At 44.6% G+C, this 18438-nt stretch overlaps 1 long non-coding RNA gene across 1 annotated transcript in view; it reads right to left on the bottom strand.

Annotated features, from left to right (window-relative positions):
- Positions 1 to 9091, bottom strand: part of LOC129620683 (uncharacterized) — a 44989-nt gene extending 35898 nt beyond the window's left edge. The window contains exon 1 of the long non-coding RNA XR_008698664.1: positions 8267 to 9091. This is a non-coding gene — a long non-coding RNA (uncharacterized LOC129620683). The remainder of the gene's footprint in view (positions 1 to 8266) is intronic.
- Between the last annotated feature and the right edge of the window lie 9347 nt (positions 9092 to 18438).

Here is an 18438-nt window from a genome sequence, read left to right as displayed (position 1 = left end):
ATGCTATCCAACTGTCTCAGCCTCTGCTGCCCCCTTCCCCTTTCTCCTTCAATCTTTCCCAGCATCAGGGTCTCTTCCAATGATGCGAAGTCAGCTCTTTGCAAAATCAGGTGGCCAAATATTGGAGCTTCAGCAACAGTCCTTCCAATGAATATTCAGAGTTGACTTCCTGTAGGATTGACTGGTTTGAGTCCCTCTTTTTTGTTCAGTTGTTAATCAGCTATATCCCAATACAAAATGAAAAGTTTCTTTAAAAAAAGAAAAAGTTAAATCCATTTCCCTGTTCTTTGAATCTAGGCTGCCTTGTAACTTACTCTGATCAATAGAATGTGGACCTCAACATCTCAGCTCAGGCTAGGCCTCAAGAAGCCTCTCTCCTCCCCCTTCCCTCTCCCTCACCCCTCAGGAGAAGATCAGCCAGTCTTCTGGAGGTGGAGGGAGAGAGCCAAGTCTCCCCAGCTGAGGTCATTCTGGACCAATCAGCCTCCAGTCAACCTGACCACAGATGCTGAGCCCAATTGAGCCCAGCCCAGATCAGAGGAGCTGTGCAGTCGATCCCTAAAACTAAATGGTTTATAAGCGATGATAAACGGTTATTGTTTTAACTCAGCAAGGTCTGGGGGGTGGGATGGTTTTTTATGTAGCATTACTATGTCAATAGGTAACTGATAAGAGTTCATCCAACGGTTTTAGTAACCAACCAAAGTAACGCCCAGGGGAAATCACCCCAGGCCCTGAACTTTGGGGCTCCTGACCCTCTGTGAACCAGAATTCTACCAATTGGTGCTAAAAACCTGAAGTATGTATACTCTACCCCTGCGACAAAAACTCCACACAGCCAGTCCATGCCTTTCTCAAAGAGACTGCCATCAAAAGGCCATTCACATTTCCCAATTTAACTTAAGTCCTAGGGTTAAAGGTAACAATCTCCAAGACAACCAGGCCAGTTTTAGCTCCAGGATTCTAGACAACACTGCTTTTTTTTCTAGAATGGATAGACAAATACCATCTTGCCTCAACCTCCGCAGTCTGCCTGAGTCACTGAACTATTTTGTGTAAGTGGCAAGGGTCATGATTGGCTAAAAAAAATGGGGGTACTTGTATTTCTACTGCTCCTATAAATAAATAATCAGAAATGTAGTGTCTTCAACAATACAAACATGTTATCTGACTGTTCTAAAGGTCAGAAGTCTGATGTGGGCCTTAGGAAGCTACAGTGTGGTGTGGTGTGGTGTCAGGGCCACCTTCCTTTCCAGAAGTTCTAGGGGAAAATCTGTTCCTTATTTTCCCAAATTCTAGCAGTTGCCCTTACTCCTTGGCTCATGGCCTCTTCCTTCATCTTCAAAGTCAGCAATGATGGATGGAGTCCTTCTCATGTCACAGCTCTCTGACCCACTCTCCTCCCTGCCTGTTCTACTTTTAAGGACTTGGTTTATTAAATTGGACCCAATCAGAATGGAATCATATATTGTATGATTCCATTTATACAAAATGTGTAGACCAGGCATAATCCAAGATAATAACTATCCCAAAATGCAAGATTCAGACAAAACTTAGGGACTAAACCACCAACCACCAATCATATCTTCCAACTCCCATTATAAAGTAACATAGCTACAGTTTCCAGAGATTAGGACATGGACATCTTATTCTGCCTATCACGATTTCACTGTAACTTTGTATAACAAAGATTGAAAGATAGGAACTTCTTGTTTTTCTCCATAGAACAGCCTGTTAGAAAAGAAAGGAGGGATTGAAACGAACCAGGATCAACAACGCTCTGTAAGTCGTCCCCAGAGGTACAGGGCATCCCTCCCTCCATGAAACAGTGGTCTTACTACTGAGGAAGCAGGAGCTGGCTCCTAGCTTGAAGGCAGCATTAGATACCTTAGCCCACAAGGAACACAGCTCTTCATGATGTTGTAACCCCACACAGAACTGTCTGAAACTGTTGACGCCCCTTGTGGCAATTTCAAGGCCATTCAGGAGCCACGGCAGACTATGCAACCAACAAGGGTTTTTCCCCATTCATTGAACTCTGTGCTAAAAGCTGAGGGGTTGCAGGGGAGACGGAAAGGGTGGAATGAATGGAGAGAGTAGCAGGGAAACATACACACTACCATATGCAAAATAGATAGCCAGTGGGAATTTGCTGTGTGACTCAGGGAACTCAGACCAGGCTCTGTGACAACCTAGAGCAGTGGGATGGGGTGGAAGGTGGGAGTAAGGTTCAAGAGGGAGGGGACTTCTGTATACTTGTGGCTGACGCATGTTAATGTATGGCAGAAACCAACATAGTATTTTAAAGCAATAATCCTTCATTAAAAATAAATAAATGTTTAAAAAAGAGTTGAGGGGTTGCAGAGATGGATCTGAAGAGATTCTGCCTGCAAAGGAACTACAGACTAGAGATTATACAGAACAGGTATTTATTTATGTATTAGCCACCCCACGTGACATGCCGGATCTTAGTTCCCCAACCAGGGATCAAATCCATGCCCTCTGCAGTGGAAGCCTAGACTCAACCACTGGACACCAGAGAAATACCAGAACAAACATTTAAACACATGACTGTTTCAGTTTTAAAAAAAGAGAAACATATCACAAGAAACAAAGACATAAAATGTGATGGAGGTTCAGAGCAAGAGAAGATGGGAAGAGTACAGATAGAGAGAGGAAGAACAAAGAATCATCTGGAAAGGCTTTTTGAAAGAATTTAAGGGAACATAAATTCAAGTTATAAACTTTATAGTTCAAGTGTTTTTGAAAAGGGAAAAATAGTAAATCTTTTAGGCTTTGTGGGTCATATGGTCCCTGTTAGAACTATTCAGCTCTTTTGATATAGTGTAAAACAGCTAAGTAAGTGTGTGAGCATGGCTGGGTTCCAATGAATCTTTATAGAAAGAGGTGGGCCAAATCTGTCAGATCCCTCATTTTAAGCCATGTTGTAGCCATCAACTTGCATAATCATGAAAGGATTTATAGACGATACAATAATTCTTTGGTTAAGCTTTGGTGAATGGATAGAACTTGAATAGGAACGAAGGACAACTCAGAAGAAAGTAAAATAAACAATTTTTATGGGATGTTGAAGAGAGCAAGTCTTCAAGAGTTTGAAATAGAGGATTTGGTATGGGAGAAATACTTGAAATACAGCTAGTTTGAGTAGGAGTATTTTATGGAAAGGGCTTTAGCTGGTGGCTCAGTGATAAAGAATCCGCCACCAATGCAGGAGATGCGGGTTTGATCCCTGTGTTGGGAATATCCCCTTGAGAAGGAAATAGCAACTCACTCCAGTATTCTGGCCTGGGAAATCCCATGGACAGAGGAGCCTAGCGGGCTACAGTCCATGGGGTTGCAAAAGAGTCAGACAGGACTTAGTGACTAAACAACAAGGCCAGATTTTATGGAGAACCTTGATAGGCAAGTAATAAAGTTTTGATGTAAGACGATGAGAATTAGGGAACCAGTGACAGGTTCTGAGCTGGAAATTATGGCATGCAAATATTTTTCAAATCACTGAGTCAGTTCAAGGATTGGCATCTAAGGCCATGCAAGCAGGCAAAGCAGAGGTCCTGAAGACTGTCTCCACAGGGTTAAAAACTAACCTTTTATTCCCCAGCCAACAATGGTCATGATGCTACCCACTTCCACACACAACTGGAGCCGGTCTGCACCTCACACAGAGCTGGGCCCAGATTCCCAGAAGATTCAAGGCGCCCATCTGGGTCTGGCTTGGTTTCCCCAGAGCCTTGGGTGTTTTTGCCTTCCTGTCCTCTGCCAAGGGGACTGTTCCTCCATCTTTTCCCCTGCTGTCTGCTCTGCCTCCTGCATCCCAGGGCCCTCTCACTGCTGGGAATCGCATGTTATCACAAATGAGTTACCAAAGGCTCCAACAAGCTGCTCGTCGCTATCCCCAGCAGGAGAAAAGCAGCCACGACCTGGAGCGGGGACCTTGTTAGAGTCTGTAATGAGCGGACAGGAAAATATGTCTCCCTGATTAGAATCCCAAATGAGCTGCTGATGGTGGTGAGCAGAGAAAGGCCAGATTCCAGCTCTTTTCCCCCAGCTCCCCCCATACCTCTCCCTGCTCCCAAGCAGAGCTCCAGGCAGGAAAGGGTTCTTTGCCAGCAGTTAAAACCATAAAGAACAAACACAAAGCAGCCCCAGACCCCCTCTGTCCATCCCTCTTCTCCTTCACCCAGGAGGCTACCTCCCTCTTATTCATTTTTTCCATGCACCCTGATCTCTGCCACCTACTAACATCCTAACGATGCCACCTGGACCATACATAATCGGTCACAGGTGCCCCCTGGGGCCTGGTGAGGGCCTCACTCAGAAAGAAACAGAAATGCAGGAGAATACAGCATCTGACCAGCCACTGGAAACATGAGGCCACAGGCCAAATTCCCACCACGACCAGTCAGAGTCAAGTCTCCAATGAAAAGAATTTTGCTCATGTTCAATTCAGAGAGTTTTCTGATATCCCCATCTTCTTCTAGTTGACTGATTTTAGAAAGCATCCGGATTAGTTCCAGAGTGCATTGATTCACCACATTGATGGTTTTTTAGAAGGAAAATAAAAACTCAGAACATATTTGGGGGGGTAGTTCATGGTTCAATAAAAACATAATATTTGGGTTCAGCTTGGGATTCAGGTTGTGCTTATGGTCAAATCCCTGTGTTGGAGGGACTTGAATTTTTAAAGCTTACGAGATGTTTATGTAGTCCTGGGTTATGAATTCAAAGGAAGAGAAGATATTTTGCAGTAGTAAGAAAAGAAAGTATTCCAGAATTTGGTGAAATCCCCGTGGGGGTACATATGCATGCTATCTGTTGGATAAAGCCCAGCCTGGCCCCTCTGCCAGGCACCTGGCACTGAAGTGGGCACCTCCCACTTCATTTCGAAAGGACCTCACCACCATCAAGGTCCCTTTGCTGTGTCCACAAGAGAAGCAGGCTTTGACTGTAGGCTAAACCTACAAAACATGAGCACTTTCAGCTCCTATTAAGCAAATCAACCCAGAATATTCACTGGAAGGACTGATGCTGAAGTTGAAGCTCCAGCACTTTAGCCATCTGATGCGAGGAGCTGACTCATTGGAAAAGACCCTGATGCTGGGAAAGATTGAACACAAAAGAAGAGGGTAACAGAGGATGAGACGGTTGGATGGTGTCATTGACGCAATGGACATGAGTCTGAGCAAACTCCAGGAGACAGTGAAGGACAAGGAAGCCTGACCTGCTACTGTTCATGGGATCACAAAGAGTCGGACACAACTTAGACTGAACAACAAGCAAATCAGAACAAAGCAGTGATCATCAACCTTGGCTGTACATTGTTCTCTCCCAGGGAACTTTTAAAAATGAGGATATCAGGATCCACCCTCAGAAATGTTGATTTAATTGGTCTGGGGTGTGGTTTGGGTGTTGGGACTTTAAGCGTACATTGAGAGCTGAGGGCTACTGGTATAGAGTAACGCTTCTCAGACTTCAGTGCATATATGAATAGCCTGGGCTCCTGTTAAAATGCATGTTTTTATTCAATAGGTCTTGGCTAGACCCGAGATTCTGCCTTTCCAACAAGCTCCCAGAGGATGCCCATGCTGGTCTTTGGACCACTTTGACTAGAAACGATCTAGCTTATCATCCTGAAGTGTTGTTCTATTTATTGGATGATATATTTGCCAGAACTCTGTCAAACACAATCAGTAGACATCCAGCTCAAATTGGAATAATCAGAAGGAGGAATTTATTGGTACAAATAAATGGGAAAATTTGAGAGTGGGGCTGGCTTTAGGCTTGGATATTTAGGCAGGAGTTCAGATTATGTCACTAGGACCTTCTGCTTCTATTTTTGCTTTCCCTGGAGTGTGCTCTGTTTTCAGGCAGGTTCACTCCATGTGGCATCAAAGATGTTCCCAACAGTTCCAGACTTACCTCATCCACACAGCTAGTGAAGCCAGAGAAAGGAGCCTACTGCTGTATCCCTCATCATCCAAACAGGCCCCTGAATATGACTCATAGGTCCCAGCTTAGGTCAGATTCCGACTGCTGGGCAGGAACAGGCAGTGAACAGCCTCGCCTGAAACACAGCTATTGAGGATTGACAGTTTCCCAAGGGATGCAGGCAGAGCAAACCACACAGGAGCTCAGGAAGAGGACCACAGAACAGATCCTGCTTTAGAGACAGAAATAACATTCCAAGCACATGTTGAATCCCTCCATTTTACAGATGAGAACACTGAGGCTCTGAGTGACTGAGTAACTTGTGTGGGAGCGCTCAGGCAAAGACTAGCAGAGCCACAACCTGAATTCAGGTTTTCCTTTCTGGCAATAACCAGGAAGCCAACCCAAGCTGTCAGAAACAGAGGGACTGGTCCCCGACTAACTCAGTGCTGGGTTTGTTTTGTTTCCAGGCTGGATGCAACATGCCCCACTGGCCGGAGCCAGGGCAGAGAGATCTCCACTCTCCAGGGGCCTCGGGGTGTCCTAGGACAGCGGGGTGATCTGGGCTGGCTCCTCGAGCCCTCGCCCGCCTGCAAGTCCACCAGGCGCTGCGCCCCTGGCAGAGGAGGCTGTGCCCGCTCTCCTGGCCCTAATGATCCGTGACTGCAGCCAGACTCCCGGGGACACTCAACCTTCCTTTGCAAACACAAAGGCCTGGGGAGAGAGGGGGAAGGCAGCAGTTTGAGCAGGTCTGTCTGGGGGCCTCCCCTATCCATGGCCCCCAGCAGCAGCTGGCGTGATGCCCCCCACAGGCCCATTCCTAGGTGAGGCGGCTGAGGAAGGGGGCAGCAGGGTCGCGTACGGGAGGGGACATGCACATACAGAGTCTCGGCTGTGCCTCGGGCCCAGCCACCATTCTGCCAACCCACCCTGCCCCCCACATGAACTATCGGGCCCCAGGCTGTGCCAGCTGTTCTGGGTGGAAGGACATGGAGGCAGCCAAGACTCGCCGACCTCCAGCCATCACTGCCCATCTCACCGATCCCCAGCTCAGAAAACCCCAGGCTACCAGCCAACAAGAAAACAGTGGGTCCCCTGGCAAATTTCTCATGGTTGTGGGGCTGCCCCTACCTCCTACAGAAAGGCTGGGAGTTGCGGCCCAGAGATGGGGTGGCTGGCAGCTCTGGTGGAGGTTTGGGGCTTTGCAGTGCAGGGAGAGGCTGCCCAGTGCCCAGACCGTCAGGATCAGGTTACCTTTTCTTTGCAGGTTCCATCACCTCCATGCCGACCTTCACCTCCCTGTCCAGCCATCATTCAGCTCACGCTGTGTGGCTTTCTGCTCTGCACTTCTCACTGCCAAGCGTTATATGTTATATGTTTGCTGTCTCTCCCTCACCTGGGCCCCAAGCACTGCTTGCTATGTATGCAACACCTACAACCATCCCTGGCCTGCAAAAGACTCAATAACAACAATGGATTATTGCCATTGTGTTAGCAATGGCCTCCGCTGCAGACAGCTGCCTGGGCCAAAGTCACGCAGGCCCTTCCCAGGTTGGCCCACATCCCTGGACTGAGGGAGGCCCAGCATCGAGGCCTGAGCCCAGACCCCTCTGAAGCTCCAGCATACCCCTGTGAAGGATCTTCGGTCCTGCTCCAGAGCCCCCTGTGGGGTTGGCTGAAACTGTGTGGTTTTCCTCTACCCTCTCCTGCAGCTGTTCCCTCCTTTCCCCAGGTGTTCGTGCAAGAATGGTCCTTAATATTCACGCTCGATAAACTCAGCCTCAGAGACCACTTCCCAGGAAGCCAGAGCAGTCCAGCACACGTGTGTGGAATGAAAGACAGAGTTCGGCTCTTTACTGTTACCACCGTCACTTCCCCAAAGTACCTCAAACATGCCTACTTCTCTCCCTGCCCAACGCCACTACTGTAATTAAAGCCACCACTCTCTCCTGTTTAGAGATTCTGCAAAGCCCACCCCGGATCCCCTAGCCTCCTCTGAGCTCAGCTGCCCAGAGCAGGGCAGCCCGCACTGTTACAGACTTGTTGGCCCCCAGGGACATTCTGTAAGAGGCACAGATGACCACCCATTCCCCTCTCCAGGGAGGACCATGCTGAGGCATATTCCACGAGATTCTCAGAGGTCCCGCACTGAAATCCTGCACCACCCCCCTTTCACTCTCCCGCCCTTTATTCTTCTCTCTTCTCGTCTCAGTTCCCCTGTCCCTTCACTTGTGCTTCCCAGCTAGAAACTAACAGCACCTAGATCTCGTTCTCAGCACCTGCTCTGGGGAGGAATCCAAACTAATGAGCCTCCTACCTGGCTCCTGGACCTCCGCTTCAGAAGCTGCTTCGAGCTTCTAAAGGCAGCGCTGCAGAGAACCAGCCTTGAAGTTTCCTCCAGGCCACAGGGACTTTGCTGCACGACTGGTCTACTCTTTCACTCAACGGCTCTTGGTTGAGTGCCTACCGCTTCGCATGTTGGGATACACGGCAAACCAAAGCCGGAAATCCTTCCCTCCTGCAGCTGGCATCCAGCCCCCAGCTGCCACAGTCCCTTCTCCTCCCCAATACAGGTGCTGCTTCTTCTGCCTCACTCCTCCTTACCGCTGAGGTCTCAGCTCAAAGGTCGCTGAGGTCTCAGCTCAAAGGTCCCTGAGATCTGACCTGCCTGTGCCCTTCCCCATCTAATTCCCTCCTGAGAACTGCCCTCCTGGATCTGTTCGATTCCCATCACCCCTGTCATCAGACCCGTCTCCTCCACCATCATACCCATGAGCACCAGACCATGCCTGCTTCACTCTCACAGTAGCTGAGGCCCTTTGCACTGGGCCTGGCACCTAGGGAATGAATGGATGAACAAATGAATGAGCTAGTGGCTCCATTCTTGTGAGTGCAGGGCAGGAAGAGATGTGAGATGTTCATCCTCATGGATGGACAAGAAGAAGCAGATAAGGAGAAAAATGTCGCCAATACTGGTGACTGAGATGATCACAAATTTGGGTGTCCTAGACCACTGGGTGACAGCAAGAAAGTCCCTGGGACCCAGAGACAGTGACAAGGGGGAGAAACAGTGAGATGCAGAAAGGCCAGGCCAACACAAGAAACCATTTCTTCCTCTTTCCCGATCTCCTAGCCACAGAATGTCAACAATGGAAGGTGTCTCAGAAACCAATGATGCTCTTATTTTATAGGTAAGAAAACCCCTTGGCCTAGGGAAAGATCCACAGTTAGTGACAAGCCTCCAAAGGAAGAGCACATTGCTCTTGCTTGTTAAAATCTGAGGCTCAGCAGGGCCCATCCCAGGCTGGAGGCCCAGCTTCCCACATCACTGCTGTCAGCAGTGAGCAGCTCATTGTCCTGTGAAAGACAGCTTTTGGGTAGCAGCGAGCAGGGACTTGAAGGGTGGTCAGACCCCTCTCCTCTGGCCTGGCACTCCCACCATCCTGTATCTCACCAAAGGACTGCTCTGGGGAGACCCCCCCACCCCAACTCCCACTTTCTAGAACACGAACTTTGGATTTCAATTACCTCTCGCAGGGTTGACCTCTCACTTTATTCCTGCATGTTCAGAACTCCAAGAAGCTCGTCATCCACAGGATACTCCGGGCATCTCGATGCTACTCAGATGGGAAAGGCAAGTAAAGGCAAGCTCCCCGATTGATAGCACACTAGACCCTGCTAGCTCATTCTGGTTTTTGTCCTAGTGACAAGCTGAATGGTAGACTATGAATGATGTCTAGGAAGTGTCCCAAGCAAACTCTTTTTATACCCTCTTTAGTCAGAAGAATAAGCACATATACAGAAAAAAATAATAGCTCATATTTACTGGAGGCTTATTATGTGCCAAGAGCTATGTTAAGAATGATATTGGTTTTGATTCAGCACATCTATCCCTTGTGGCTCAGCTGGTAAAGAATCTGCCTGCAATGCGGGAGACCTGGGTTCAATCCCTGGGCTGGGAAGGTCCCCTGGAGAAGGGAAAGGCTACCCACTCCAGATTATGGCCTGGAGAATTCCATGGACTGTGTAGTCCATGGGGTTGCAAAAGAGTCAACCATGATTGAGTGACTTTCACTTCCACTTTCACTTTATAAGGTAGACGCTTTTATTATCAATGCAATTACTTATGAAGAAACTGAGGCTTAGTAAGGTCAAGTGACTTACCCAAGGTCACACAGCTAATAAGTGATAGAACTGGAGTTCAAGCCCAGTGCATCAGATCCCAAACCCTCCATGTCCTTCCTCCACCAAAGCACTCACTCTTTCCCGGAGATCCAGGTGGTCCTGAATACCAAGAGGGAGGCCAGTGTGAGCCAGGTGCCACCCCTTCGGAAAACAGCATCCCAGAGCCAAGGACAATAAGGGCTGATGAGACACAGGTCAGGAGAAACGGTGACTATTGCCACAAGGACTCAGAATCAGCACCCTCAGAGGGCCCCGTGCTTGCCTCTAAGCCTTGTTCTAGGGCCTAAAGCAAAACTGAGGCTTTGGAGCACTCAGCCCCGTTCTCTACCCCGCACCGCTTCTAACAGCCCTACCCCATGTCCCCCCAGTACACCACACACAAAAGACACACACACAGACACAACTCCATATCACACCCGGTCAGACTCCATCATTACATAGAGAAGTAGATAGCGAGCCAGTGATATGTTATCCTTTGGAGAATATTTGCAGTTTTAAAGCAGATTTACGAAGAGGCAGTAGTAAGGACTTCCCTGGTGGTCCAGTGGCTAAGATTCCATGCTCCCAATGCAGTGGGCCCAGGTTCAATCCTGGGTCAGGGAACTAGATCCAACATGCTGCAACTAAGACCCAGCACAACAAATAAAATTTTAAAAAAAGAAAAGAAAGAAAAAGGCAGTACTGAAACAAAGGAATAGTCCATTCTCTAGCTTATAGTGTCTCAATCAGTTGTAAGGCAATGTCTTACTAATAACAGTGAGTCTACTAAAATTTGTGACTGAGCTACTTCTTGGAAAATTACCTTCCCTAAAACAACATCATAGTCCCTTGAATTCGATATGCATCCTCGAGGAGAAGAGAGAAGATGGCATGGCAGATAGTTCACTAGTAACTGCGTAACTCACAATCCATTTTGAACAAGGCACAATCCAAGTGAATAATTAGGACCTGTGCATTCTTTGTACTTGCAGCATTTAGAAATTATTATCGCACTTTACTTTCTCCCATCCAATCTTTTTAAGACTTTATCAAAACCTGAGTGGCCAGGAGAGTATATTCCCCTGATGTGGGAAGAGATGCTATAAAGAAACTACAGGCAGAGGAGGGAGAGCCCCGAGATCCAGGGGAGGCCCCTGTAGCTTGGAAAGCACACCCTGTCTTCGTTCAGGAAGCCTCAAAACCCTGCCTCCTCCATGCAGTCTTCCTCCACCAGTGTGAGGGAGCTCTCCTGTCCTACACCAGGGCCAGGTAAGCCACCTGTCTTAATCTTCATGGCTGCCATACGAAACGCCATAGACAGTGTGGCTTACACAATAGGAGTTTATCTCTCACCATTATAGAGGCTGAGAAGTCCAAGGTCAAGGGGCCAGCAGGTTGACTTCCTGGGGAGAGCTCACTTCCTGGCTCGAAACCAGCCACCTTCTTGCTAGGTCCTCATATGGTCTTTCCTCAATGTGTGCAAGCTTCTTCAAACAGCCGCCAGACCCATCATGGGATCTTCCCTGTAGCTCAGATGGTAAAGAATCTACCTGCAATGCAGGAGACCAGGGTTCGATCCCTAGGTCGGGAAGATCCTCTAGAGAAGGAAATGGCAATACGCTCCAGTATTCTTGCCTGGAGAATCCCATGGACAGAGGACCCTGGCAGGCTATAGTTCGTGGGGTCGCAAAGAGTTGGACATGACTGAGCAACTAACACTGCTACTACTAATCCCATCACGAGGGCCCTACCCTCATGATCTAAACTAGCCCTAACTATCCCCCAATGCTCTGTCTTCAAATTCCAATCGCATTGTGGGCTAGGGGCTTCAACACGTGAATTTGAGGGGGATACAACCATTGAGTGATGAGAATGATCAGTAAAAGAGATTGGTCCTCAGATGACTGATGTAAAAACTGAATCATTGAGGCTTAAAGACTTCAATATAAGACATGACACCATAAAATTTCTAGAAGAGAACATAAGCAAAACATTTTCTGACATAAATTGTGCCAATGTTTTCTTAGGTCAGTCTCCTAAGGCAATAGAAATAAAAACAAACAAATGGGACCTAATCAAACTTATAAGCTTTTGCACAGCAAAGAATACCATAAACAAAACTAAAAGACAGCCTGCAGACTGGGAGAAAATATTTGCTAATGATACAACCAACAAGAGCTTAATTTGCAAAATATACGAACAGTTCACACAAATCAATAACAAAAAAACAAACAATCCAATTGGAAAATGGGCAGAAGATTTAAATAGACATTTTTCTAAAGACATACAGATGGCTAAGAGGCACATGAAAAGAAACTCAACATTATTATTTATCGGAGAAATGCAAATCCAAACTACAGTGAAATATCACCTTACACCAATCAGAATGGCCATCATCAAAAAGTCTGCAAACCATAAATGCTGGACAGGTTATGGAGAAAAGGGAACCTTCTTATACTGTTGGTGGGAATGTAAATCGGTAAAAGCATTTGGAGAATAGTATAGCATATTCAAAAGCAGAGACATTACTTTGCCAACAAAGGTCCATCTAGTCAAGGCTATGGTTTTTCCAGTAGTCATGTTTGGATGTGAGAGTTGGACTGTGAAGAAGGCTGAGCACCAAAGAATTGATGCTTTTGAACTATGGTGTTGGAGAAGACTCTTGAGAATCCCTTGGCCTGCAAGGAGATCCAACCAGTCCATTCTGAAGGAGATCAGCCCTGGGTGTTCTTTGGAAGGAATGATGCTAAAGCTGAAACTCCAGTACTTTGGCCACCTCATGCGAAGAGTTGACTCATTGGAAAAGACTCTGATGCTGGGAGGGATTGGGGGCAGGAGGAGAAGGGGACAACAGAGGATGAGATGGCTGGATGGCATGACCGACTCAATGGATGTGAGTTTGAGTGAACTCCAGGAGTTGGTGATGGACAAGGAGGCCTGGCGTGCTACAATTCATGGGGTCACAAAGAGTCAGACACAACTGAGCGACTGAACTGAACTGAACTGAAGGTTACTTGAGAAACTAAAAATAAAGTTACTAGTATGATCCAGTAACCCCACTCCTGGGCATGTATCCACAGGAAAACATGGTTTGAAAGGATACACGCACTCCAATGTTCATTGCAACACTGTTTACAACAGCCAAGGCATGGAAGCAACCTAAATGTTCATCTGCAGAGGAACAGATAAAGAAGACGTGGCACATATATACAAATGGAATATTACCCAGCCTTTAAAAAGAATGAAATAATGCTATTTGCTGCAACATGAATGGACCTGGAGGTTATCGGACTAAGTGATGTAAGTCAGACAGAGAAAGACAAATATCATATGATATTGCTTATATGCAGAATCTAAAAAAAAGAATAATGATACAAATGAAATTATTTACAAAACAGAAACAAATTCATTGCGTTAGAGAACAAACTTGTGGTTATCAGGGGGAAGAGTGAGGGGAAGAGATAGATTGGGAGTTTGGGATTGAAACATACACACTGCTCTATTTAAAAGAGACAACCAGCAAGGACCTACCGTATAGCACAGAGAACTCTGCTTAATACTCTGCAATAACCTAAATGGGAAAAGAATTTGAAAGAGAATAGATAACATGTATTTGTATAACTGAATCACTTTGCTGTATACCTGAAACTAACCGAACATTGTGAATCAGCTCTACTCCTGGAGGGAGGATGGAGAAAAGGGGGCCTTCCTACACAGGGAACTATAGTCAGTATCCTGTGATAAATCATAGTGGAAAAGAGTATGAAAAAGAATATACATACATATATATATCTCCTCACAGTCCAGAAAGACTAAGCAGGTTGCAAATATCGTATAGTAAGTATAATGTAGTAAGTTCTACAGAGTTGAACCATGACATGGGCATAAAGCATTTGTCCATGCAATAACACAGCAAGAAGAGAGAAAATCATGAGTGAGATAACACAATGGTTCACCCACCCACCATTCCTCCCACTAAGCAATGCCCCAGCACCAGCATAAGAGGATAAAGAAAAGCGATCAGACCTTCAGTTCGTTCCATTCTCTCTTGCCTTTCTCGGTGTGATCATTGCCCACCTCACCGACATACATTTCTCACTAAAAACATTTTTCATCATTCAAGTTCCCTAAACTGAAGCCAACTACTTTATCTGGGTCATCAGCCAGAGAGGTGGGATCAGTTTCATCACTGGCCAGGTCGAGGTACTTAAGGACTCTGATGTATTTCATGGATGGGTTGACCAGACAGTTTAGCACCCAAAAAAGCACAGAGGGAAATGAGATGATATTTGTAATTACTCCAGAACTAGAGACATAAACTGGGGCTGTCCTGGGCAAGCCAGGCATATCGCATTTCTATTTTTTGGTGACTTATGGAATTTTTATTTATTTTTTAACCTGAGTTTTTTAAACAACATTTTGTTATACAGGTATAAATTACAAGAATGTTTTCCAGTTCTTATTTTATTTTTTAATAAATTAAAAGTTCACAATTATTCAAAAGAAACAGGAAAAGGTCTCTCTCTCTCCTCAGCCACTCAGTTGCCCCCAGAGACAACCTATGGCATACTTTTTTAACACAAATAATAGCATGGTACTCACATTTTCCTGCACTTACTTTTTCTCTTAACAATATACGTCAGACCCATGGCTGATTCATGTCAACGTATGGCAAAACCCGTTACAATATTGTAAAGTAATTAGCCTCCAATTAAAATAAATTAATTAATTTTAAAATATATATATGTCAGAGAGAATTCATGTCAGTATGAATTCCTCCTAAGGAATTTCTCCTAATATACAATGCTTATTATTTCACTGTATGGATGTACATAATTTATTCAACCAGTCTCCACTGAGGAGCATATAGATTGTTTCTCATCTATTGCTGTAATTAATGACCTTGACCATACGTCCTTTTGCAAATGAGCCAGTATATCTGTAGGACAAGTTCCTGGAAGTGAAACTGCTGAGTCAAAGGGCATATCGGTTAAGATTCTGTTTGGTTGCTCATAACAGAAAAGCCAAAACAACAGTCACTTAAACAAGACAGATATTTATATCTCCCTTAAATAAAGAGAGTCTGGAGATGAGCCATCCAGAGCTGTCATGGGCTTGTAAGTGTCATAGAGACCAGGATTCTAACATTTTGCTCTGCCATCTTCCTGCCTAAAGCTTATATGATTGTGGAGGCCTTCTTTAAGTGACAGAACACAAAATTGCAAACAGTTATTTAGAAAGACTGGGGGGGGAATCATAATGCATTGTAGCTTTTTTTTAATTTATTTATTTTAATTAGAGGCTAATTACTTTACAATATTGTATGTAGCTTTTTAAAAGCTAAAATAACACAAACATCACTATATCCAGGAAAAATATAATTATTCAACTTCCCAAGATACCTTTGTAAGTTTTTTCCAACTTTTTTGTGCTATACAATCTTTGATCACTTTTCCATAAGATAAGATTTTGTAATATGGAAAATAAATAAAAAGATAATTGAATTTTTCTTTCAGCATGGTTCATTAAAATTTCATTTCTATTGCTGATAGTTAATAGGCATAAACATATGAGATACACTGTTTGTAGGACTACTGAGGGTTTTGCCCTCCAAATGGAACGCTGACAAACTCTATGATTTGTAATGCCCATCAGAAAATATCTGGTGTGTTCATAAATGTGTCAGCTCAGTTATTGAGCATGTTCTTGATAGGAGAAAGCCTCCATTTTACTAGGCATCAGTGAGCACCAAATTCTCCACTTAGGATTTTATACATCTGGTAAGTGGAAGAAAATTACACAGACTAGCTTCTGGCTTTGTACACTTCAGCCTTTTTTCCTCCTCCACCGTGGGATGCTTCTGAATTCACATTGTGATGTCACCTCTGGCCCTGCACCTTGGAATCATAAAGCCAGGGAGTTGTCACAGTGAACAGCAGGGGTCTTCATGGAAGCCATTCCTACAACAGAACAACTTGCAAATGAACGCAAAGCACCAAAGCGGATCTCATTAAACACCAACTAAATGTTTTCCTTGGTAACTCAGTGGTAAAGAATTGCCTACAATGCTATCAATCTCAAGTTCAGTCTCTGGGACGGGAAGATCCCCTGGAAAAGGAAATGGCAACCCACTCCAGTCTTCTTCCCTAGGAAATCCCATGGACGGAGGAGCCTGGTGAGTGACAGTCTATAGTGTGGCAAAAGACATGAATTAGTGACTAAACACCCACACAAATGTATCCCCAGCTCAACTTCCTCTTAGCTGGATCCCCAGACTTCCCTTGGCCATTCCAACACCATCCAACACAAGGGGAAGTGTGACACATGGAAAGTCAGAGTTGAGTTAGACAGCAGTCTCAACTGTTTACAGTTGAAATAACTGATTTCTGCAAAGACCGTTAAAAGCACCTTGGAAGATGCCTGTGCAAATGAAGGGCTCTGAGGCTTAAGTTCCATTACCTGCATGGTAAGAGGTCCCTAGCCAACAGGGTTAATCACACACCCGTGATTTGGAAGATGGAAGAGAGGCCGAGGCCCTTCTTCCTTTGCCAGTGGCAGTTGCTGAAGCACCAGTTTCAGTGACAGGAATTTTTGTGATGGCCATTAGGCTCTATATTCTATGATTTGTCACTGTGTAGACAAGGCTGTGCCGGGCAGCTGTGTGGATCCAGCAGCAGCTTTCTCCAGTTTCTTCCTTGCTTGTTTCAATGTAATTTCAATTCTCATTTCAAACACGCAGAAAGGAAAAGAATATAACAAACATCCATGTACCATCCACCCAGTTTCAATCATCATTCTAATTTTGCCTTTTTTTTTTTTTTTTTGGCCCAACTGTGTCATTTGTTAGTAAATTGAAAACATCATGATACTTTACCCCTGAATAGTTGAACATGTATCTCCAGAGAGCAGGGATAATTCTCCAATTAACAGTACCACTATTATATGCAACAAAAACAGCAATAATCCCCTAACATCACCTAAAATTCACTTCATATTCAAACATCTGTAATTATCCTAAAAAAATTTTGTACCTGTTTCTTTGAAACCAGGATCTAATAATGTTTCATGCAAAAAAATTGTTTATTATGGCTCTTAAGTTTTATCTTATCTAGGACAATTGTCCCTCATGACATTGACTCTATAAAGAGGTCAGGCCAGCTGTCCTGTAGACTGTCCCAATTCTCAATATGTCTATTTTCTTATGCTTTCATTTAATTATCCCTAGAATTTCCCATGAAATAAGATAGATCTAAAGGCTTGGGTTTTTTAAAGCCATATTATTGAGGTATAATTTATATATGGTAAGCATCATATTTTTTAATTTACAGTTCTATGTGTTTTGACAAATGCCAGCAGTAATGTAATCTAAAAGCTTGGTTTGATTCAGATTTAATATGATTGGTCAAAATAAATGGATGTTTTGAACTCGCTATTAAACTTTATATCACATTTGCAGGCAAATGGTATCTAGTTGTCCCACAGTTAATGATACTAATTTTGAACATTGGGTTCCTATAACTTTTTGTACTTCTACATCCATTAGTAAAAGTTAACGGAAAACTACAATAATACAAGAAGAACCATCAAGCGAGCACATTCCTCAGGAAGAAAGGTTTGGGTCATTCTACCAGAGAGAGAATTCTGAACAGCTAAATGCTGGCTGACAACAAAAGGAAGAAGGGACAGGTAGCAGAAGAAGGAAGCTGCAATCAACAGAGGCTGGTTGCAAAAAATGTAGCAAATATGCATTTATTCTTCCTTGCTTTATTAGGTATTTTCTTCTTTCTTTCCCCTATTATTTTATACAAGGAATGATAGTGGGAGCTAATCTTATAGTCCTTAGAATAGCAAATCTTATCGTCCTTAGAATATCCCATTTGATATTCTAAAGACTATAAGCAAGATTATTCACTATTCTGGTGACAGAACAGGAAGGGAGAAAAACATCAGCCAGACAGGGACACAATAACTGATGAGTCTTTGGGTCTTTCCTCTCGGGGGAGAGTGTGGCTATCTTCTCATTTGCATTATTTTATGTAACTCTGCTTTCTTTTAGATGGAAGCATGTTGTCCTTATTAATGCTGTTGGGAATTTAAATATGGACAAATGGTGTAAATGGATGCTGAGAAGCCAGAGAGCTGGACCATATTAAATACTGTCAACTGGGACTCAGCACCTCTTTCTATCCGCCCCTTACCACCACCATCCTCTCCCGTGGGAAATATGATATAGCTCACAGGGACTAGAAACTCAGGAACTACATTTCCCAGACTTCTTTCCCAACTGGGCTATGAATACAGTTAGTTTTTGCCATGTGAGGTGCG

The sequence above is a fragment of the Bubalus kerabau genome, chromosome 10 (genome assembly GCF_029407905.1).
Source record: "Bubalus kerabau isolate K-KA32 ecotype Philippines breed swamp buffalo chromosome 10, PCC_UOA_SB_1v2, whole genome shotgun sequence".
NCBI lineage: Eukaryota > Metazoa > Chordata > Mammalia > Artiodactyla > Bovidae > Bubalus > Bubalus kerabau.
This window is presented reverse-complemented; position numbering and strand designations above follow the sequence as displayed.